Below are 7,843 nucleotides of genomic sequence, written 5' to 3'. Positions count from 1 at the left end.
TCGGGTGTTAGCGGAATGGAAGGGTACTGCACACCATCAGCAGTCAGAAGTAAATAACACAGGTTGTAGTGACCAAAATTGAATGGGTTGGTTTTGAGGGAGCCGTTGAAACTATCACTGGACACAATACCGACTATTAAACGAGCGGGGATCTGGCCTAGATATATATTATCTCTAGTACAGTCTGACATGCCTTTTGGAATTGAATAGTAACTTACATCAACTCTGTTAACGGGATACACAAGGGGATGTTTTTCAAGACCACTCATGTGGGCTAGCTGTATGCTGGGGTTAAGTTTAACTTTACGCACAAAAAGACACGCCTCGCGTACGTGAATTTTAGCAGTATTGTCGAGAGACAACAGACAGAACTCGGGCGAACTGCGAACCATTCTAAGACGGATCGATACGCTGTTAATAATATATTTGGCTTGATGGCACAAATCTAGTCTGAGACGACCCAAAAGTTCCACAGTTTTGGTTTTCGAAAAAAACTTCATACGTTGATTCATACCGCTGTCGGCCTGAGAAAACATTTGTGAAACATCGGAAACATTGTCTTTTACGAACAGCTCTGTAGTGAGTTGGGATTTTTTTGCTCCTCTGTCAAAATTCAAAAGCGTTTCTAAATAAGCTCTATACGGATATGTGTCACTGCTTGGATTAATTAATTTGTCTTGAACGAAAAGATCCACATGTTTAAACATGGAGTGAAAAAAGTTGACAACACCGACACTCGATGTTAGTTCTTTTCCATCGCTTTGAGTTAACTGTGCTTTGAGTCGCAAATAAGTTTTTCCCAGGTCCAGATATTCTTCAGATGTTCCGGGTATGGAAAATTCTATTGGCCCCAGCGTGTCCACGGATGCTAAAGGCAAGAAAGTAACGTATGAAGATCGTTCGATGCATAGATTCGTAGCAGGCTGTGCAAACAGGTCTAATTCTGACATCATAACCTCGCCCATCATTGAAAGATGTCCTGATATTTTTTTTTTTTTCGAAGCTTGCCTCCACTCTGACTACGGACTTTTTGCTTAATGGCCTGTCCTACTTCAGAAGCTCGATTTATAAATGATCGTTTCACGGGTGCCCCCGAAATGACATCATCGATCATATTACGACCTGCCGACAACACTTGGTGACCTATGAACTTGGCAGCGGGTTTCAAAAGTGGAGAAAGAAATGTAAATGCTGATCGGAATATACTGCCTAAACCCTGGCCCCTCTGGATCGCTGCTCCTGCAAAGTAGGGATTTCCCCCCGCCTGCACTTTGTAGTATTCGACGTACGCGTTCATTGGGGCCGAAAATGCAACTTAATTAGAGTTTTACCACCTCTGAATGGAAATAACTGACCGGTGTCTGTGCGAATTTGAATAGAAACGGACTGAATGCTTGAGAGAAGCACAGGGTAATAATCCAAATGTAAGAATTCACCACTGCTTCCGAACGGTACTACTCGCAACAGAGGCGCTCTAGTATCGCCTACAAACTGGTCCTCAATCAAGGCACTATAAACGAAATAAGACCCGACCCCTCTATTTATATCACCCGGAAATTTCGATCTCACCGTTCCTTCGAAACCATTGGGCATACGTTCAAAACCGAGTAAATCGCCGAGTCCAGTCTCAGGGAAGCGAAGACGCACACTGCTTTCTATTTCGAAAGAAACAAAACCATGTGCATTAACAGAACCTTTAATTTCAGGGGCTATAAAAGTCATAACCTTTAGAATTTCGGAGATGCTATTGTAACGACCATAAGGAATTTTATGCTCGCGAACATCACGAGTCGGTGGTTGTACGAACACAAGCTTCCTGTCAACAGACTCACTGTCAGTTTTTATTGATGGTATCACTATTTTACCTTTAGCTATCCACTTTCCGATGTGCTCTCCTTTGAAATTTCTATATTTGTCAACAATAACACCCCTCACTGCTACCTTGTGGGCTAGTCCTAGAATTCGAGCTGTTCGTAAAGGCATACGCAACTCACAACCATTTTTACCACGAATTGTGAATCTCTCTTTGAATTCTGTCTCTTCTACTTTAAACTCTAAATTGGCATTAAGACCATACATATGCTCAATCAATTTAGTCGAATTTTCGTACTCGTCGTGCAACATGTAAACCTCGGGGTTCCTAATTGTCGGTTCTTTCTGTAGAATTGCAAACTCGGCCCAACCTTCGGAAATATTGTCCCAGGACTTAGGTACGTGTATTTCGGCAAGTGCTACCTCCCACTTGCCTTTCAGCGATATAGTGTCGGGTAAGACGATGGTAAAATTAGATTGCGTATTCTGGGGATGGAAAGCCATACAGGCATTACTAGGTAGGGTTAGGAAGAACATCTTTAGCCGAAACCCAACTGTTGTAGGAAGCTGGATATCCTAACCACTTAACACGCAATTGACGCTCTCCTTCCACACGTCGCTCCTTAAGTACTTTTTCAATAAGATACACGTCGATTGGTAACGAGTCGTGAATATTAACAAGCTGAAGCTGTTGTTCGTAAAAGGTACCTTCGATCGTATCGCCTGTTTTGTCTTGTACTCTGTACACAACTGGTTTTCTTCGTTTCAATACTTGAGATATAGTAAAAATCTCACGCGTCCAATTGCCCCAGAATCCTTTGCGGAATAGATGTGAACCTGTACTTAGAACGACACGATCCCCCAGTTTAAATTTAGGAATCTGTTCTTTGGTTTTTTTCAAGTACAATTTCCTGTAGACGTCTTCTTCATTATGCAAAGTGACATCGGCAGGTGGCATTCCTATGGCTCGATGTGGGGTTCATTATAAGTAGCTACAATGTCGGGAAGAACATGCACATATTTCTTACTTTCAGAATAAGTTATCCATTTAAATATTTTTTCTTTCAGAGTTCGAATAAAACGTTCAGCGATTGCAGCCTTTTTCTCCGATCTAGTAGTATAAAAATTAATGTTGAGAGATTTAAATAGGGCCCTCACATCTTTGTTGATAAACTCTCTGCCTCTGTCGCTGTTAAGACTGAATGGCGTTTCTTGCTTGAAAATTGATTTGAATGCTTTTACCATCTGCTTCGATGTTTTATTTCTAAGTGTTCTCACCCAGGCGTATCTAGAAAAAGCGTCTATACAGACGAGTAAATAACGCACTCCGCCATTAGCATCAGACAGATTGGAAACCTCTGCTAAGTCACACTGAAACGTATGGTGTAGTCCAGGAACTATTATTTGGTTTCTAGGAAAATTAACTCTTTGAGGTTTGTGTCTGACATAAGCAGGCTGAGATGACAAATACTCTTTCACGATACGCCGGGGTAATTTTGTATGCTTTTGTAATGCATTAATACCACTAAAACTCCCAACGACGCGCGGATCGTTGTAATCTTCTAACATTTCTTTTTTTTTTTTTCCAGATGGAGTTCTACGAAAACCAGGAACACTTATGGAGCGACCCATGTTTCTTGGCATCTTATATGGATGCTTTGGATGCTAATGACCCCACTAAGTTGTAAACCCCACTAAGTTGTAATTTTTATTTTTTATTATGTATATATGTAAGTGTTGATTTTGTGATTAGTAACTACATCTGTAAAACTTACAAATAAAAGTATCTCTATTTGAAAAAGATATTTTCTGTCTTTTTTCTTAGAAAGTAGAAAATAAGTTTCCATTAATCAATAACCTTTTTAAAATTGAAAAGTTACTTTTAGAAAAGAAAATGATTTCAAATATATATTAAAAAAAATAAAGAAAAAAATAAGTTTTAATTTTCCATTAATCAATAACCTTTTTTAGGAAAGAAAATGATTTCAAATATATATATATATATATATTAAAAAAAAAATCGAACTTGCAGACAGAAACAGAAGATGGCGCCAGTGCTTCACGAAGACGGTAAATAAATATAAACACATTTTACTTTTCAGGTTTTTTTTTTTTTTCCTGTTTAGAAAGACTACACATCAGAATACAAATTCAACTTGCAGAGAAAAAATGGAAACATCATAAATAATTATGGGTAAAAATATATACATATAAATTTAACCATAAAAAGGATATAAAATGAAATCTTCTTCTTCTTCTTTAATGCTGCCGAATGGCGTTTGCGACTTCGTTTTGATATTGTTCTCTGTCTAGCGCTACGTGTAGAATTTGTGCTGTTGTCATGTGAAGCCAGGTGTTGATGTTATCTAGCCATGCCATTTTCGGTCTGCCTGGGCGTTTCTTGCCTTCGATCTTTCCCTCCAGGATGAGTGGTAGTAGGTGATATTTTTGTTGGTTCCTAGCGATGTGACCTAGGTATTTGCATTTCCTGCTGATGATGGTTTTGAGCAGGTCCCGTTCCGTGTGCATGTCCTGCAGGACCTGTGCGTTGGTTATCTTGGCTGTCCACGGAATTTTCAGCATTCTTCGGTAGAGCCACATTTCGAAGGCCTGGAGCTTTTTTGTAGTGGCTGATGTTAGAGTCCAGGTTTCTACACCGTAGAGCAGTATTGGCCAGATGTAGCATTTCAATGTGCGTAATTTGAGCACGATGTTCAAGCTTCTGTCGGTGAGGAGGGTTCTCCATTTGGTGAATGCCTGCCTGGCTTGTTCAATTCCGCTTTTGATTTCGGCCTCATGGTTCAGCTGGTCATCAATGAGCACTCCGAGATACTTGAAGCGGTGTATTTGCTCTAATTTTTCGTTGTTTAGTTTGATCGTGATTTTGCTTGCAGTCCTGCTGACCTTCATCACCTTTGTTTTCTTTTTGTTGATTCGTAGCCCCCATGCTTGGCTTTCTATGTCCACTTCGTTCAAGATGGTCTGTAAATCTTGTTCTGAATCCGCTATTAGTGCTGTGTCATCGGCATATCTTAAGTTATTGATGTAGTGTCCATTAACTTTTATGCCGATGTTCATTCTGAAAGCCGAATTTCAGCTTTCAGAATGCTTCCAGAGATAAAATGAAATAAATTCCTTAATTTCAGATTTTTCAGCTTTCAGAATTATTCACTAGATGGAGCCAAAGTTTCTTTTTTTTTTTTTTTTTTTGGTAAATATCAAAAGCAACTTAAGTTTTTTTTCCCATAGATGGTAAACAGTAGAATACAAATTCCAGAGGAACCATCACAAATAGTTATGGGTAAAAAAAAATATATACATATAAATTTAACCATAAAAAGGACATAAAATGAAATAAATTCCTTAATTTCAGATTTTTCAGCTTTCAGAATTATTCACTAGATGGAGCCACCGTTTTCTAGGACTTCCATTGTCATGGCAATCTCCGTGCACAAACTGTTGTGGTCCCAAGTATGTGGGAAAAAAATATATATATATTTAAACATCTTAAATAAAATCTTTAATTTCAGCTTTCAGAATGCTTCCAGAGATGGCGACACCGTTTCTTGGTAGTTACGATGTCGTGGCAATCTCCGTTCAAGAAGTATGTGAGAAAAAAAAATATATATTTAAACATCTTAAATAAAAATCATTAATTTCAGCTTTCAGAATGACACACTAGATGGCGACACAGTTTTCTAGGTCTTACTTTGTCGTGGTAATCTCAGTGCACAAACTGTTGTGGTCCCCAAGTATGTGGGGAAAAAATATATATTTATTTAAACATCTTAAATAAAATCATTAATTTTAGCTTTCAGAATGACACACGCTAGATGGCGACACAGTTTCCTGGTAGTTACAATGTCGTGGCAATCTCCGTGCGTGTGTGTGTGTGTGTGTGTGTGTGTGCACGAACCCACAATTCATTGCGAACACGGTAGCTTGAAAACCAACGCGGTAAAAACAGACGACTTCTACGGCATCAACCGGCCAGAAATTACAGGCAAAGTCACAGACGTAGTCGTTTTATACCACCCAGACCAATCAGAACATTGGTTCGTATCCCCCTCCAATCAGAACAAGGCGAAATACAACTTCCTACGTCACACTCACACGACTCTTAACTATAACAGCTACATTTACACATATCCTTACAACTGAAAGTGTAGCCATGAGGATAAGCACCGGACCATCAATAGCAATGACTTTGGGTTCGAGCCTGGGTAAATTAAAAAAATAATTTTAATTTAATGTCGAAAATAAGTGGCGCCATCTAGCGGGCGAAATAAGAACTAAAATATATTTTTCCTCCGAATCGGCAACTAAGCCTCGGCGCAACAGCTAAACCTAAACCTCGGCTTGCCTCACCGAAGCACGCTCAAAACCGAAACGGCAAAACAAACGACCGAGGCGGCAGCACGCACGAAAATTTAGAGCCGTACTCGGTTAGAACCCCAACCGGATCTACTCACGTACACCAATTCCAGGGGTATAGTTAATAAATTCGATGAGCTTGAAGTGCTAGTCAAGACATCAAAGGCAGATATTCTTGGGATATCAGAGACATGGTGTCACACAGACATAAGCAGGGCGGAACTGGAATTTAGGAAGTATAATGTGTACAGAAAGGATGGACAGGAAGGGAGGAGGAATTATGCTGTTAGTTAAGAAACACACAAAATCTAAGGAAGTGCATCAAATTGATGTTGGTGAACAATGCAATGTTGAGTTTGTTTGGTGTGACATAAGCACTGGGAAAGACAAAATGAGAGTACGTGTGTGTGTTATAGGCCTAATGAATCTAATGAGTATGATGAGCAATTGTGCAGAGAAATATAGTGGGCCAGTAAATTAGAGTGTCTTAATTTCCCGGATATTGACTGGTTTTTGTGTGTTGGTCACTCACACACTAGCAAGGCTTTTGTGGATTTATAGGATGGTTGTTTTCTACAGCAGCAGCATGTTCGGGAAGCAACTAGAGGGACTAATACTCCTGATCTGATTATCAGTAATGATTCTTCATGCATCAAGAATCTGCGGATAAAGGAACCACTAGGTAGCAGTGATCACAGTGTGCTAAAGTGGGATTTCCTCAAAGAGGTAACTACCATCAAGAGTAAAGAGAAGGGGTTTTTATTTCGTAAAGGTGAAAACGGTGGTCTGACACAGTATTTAAATTCTATACGGTGGAACCAACCGATGATGTTACCAACAGCAAATTCAAAATGGGAAGCATTCAAAGAATTAATCTTGGAAACTACTAGGCTTTCCATACCAAAAAAGAAATATTGTTCAATATTTAGGCCTAAATGAATCTCAGATTAACTAATTAGACCTGTGACAGAGAAGAAAATGCACGGGATACATATAAATCAAAATGTGACACAGAAGCCTATGACAGATATAAGCTGGTCTCTAACCAAGTTACAAAGCAGGTTAGGCAGGCGAAAGCAGATTACGAGAAATCTTTGGAAAAGGATGCAAAGAAAAACAGCAAAGAGTTCTTTACTTATGTAAACTCTAGAAGGAAGGGGCTGCATCAGATTGGTTCACTTGATATCGATGGTTCAACTGTTGATGATCCTGCTCAGGTAGCTAACAAACTGAATGAATATTTTGCCATCGACATTCACACATGAGGAGTTATTCAGTAAGGGGAATGCCAGAGGTGTATTCAACGCTAGCAGTAAGCTACAGAATCTTGAAATAACTGGGAGTAAAGTGGAGGAGAAATTGTTGAAGATAAACACAAGAAAGGCACCTGGGGTGGATGGATCCTATCCAGTTATATTAAAGGAGGCGGCAAAGGAAGTAAGCAAACCCTTAGTCATAATTATGAGAGCTTCCCTGGACTCAGGAAAGGTACCCATGGACTGGAGATGTGAAAATGTGACCCCATTCACAAAGGAGGATCAAAGGGAGACACGGATAATTACAGACCTGTTAGTTTAACTTCTGTTCTTGGGAAATTAATGGAGGTACTGGTTAAAGAAGCATTGCAGGATCATCTAGACAAGAATTCAGTTATAGC

This window comes from Mastigoproctus giganteus, chromosome 6, assembly GCF_048544385.1.
Source record: "Mastigoproctus giganteus isolate SK-2022 chromosome 6, ASM4854438v1, whole genome shotgun sequence".
Taxonomy (NCBI): domain Eukaryota; kingdom Metazoa; phylum Arthropoda; class Arachnida; order Uropygi; family Thelyphonidae; genus Mastigoproctus; species Mastigoproctus giganteus.
This window is presented reverse-complemented; position numbering follows the sequence as displayed.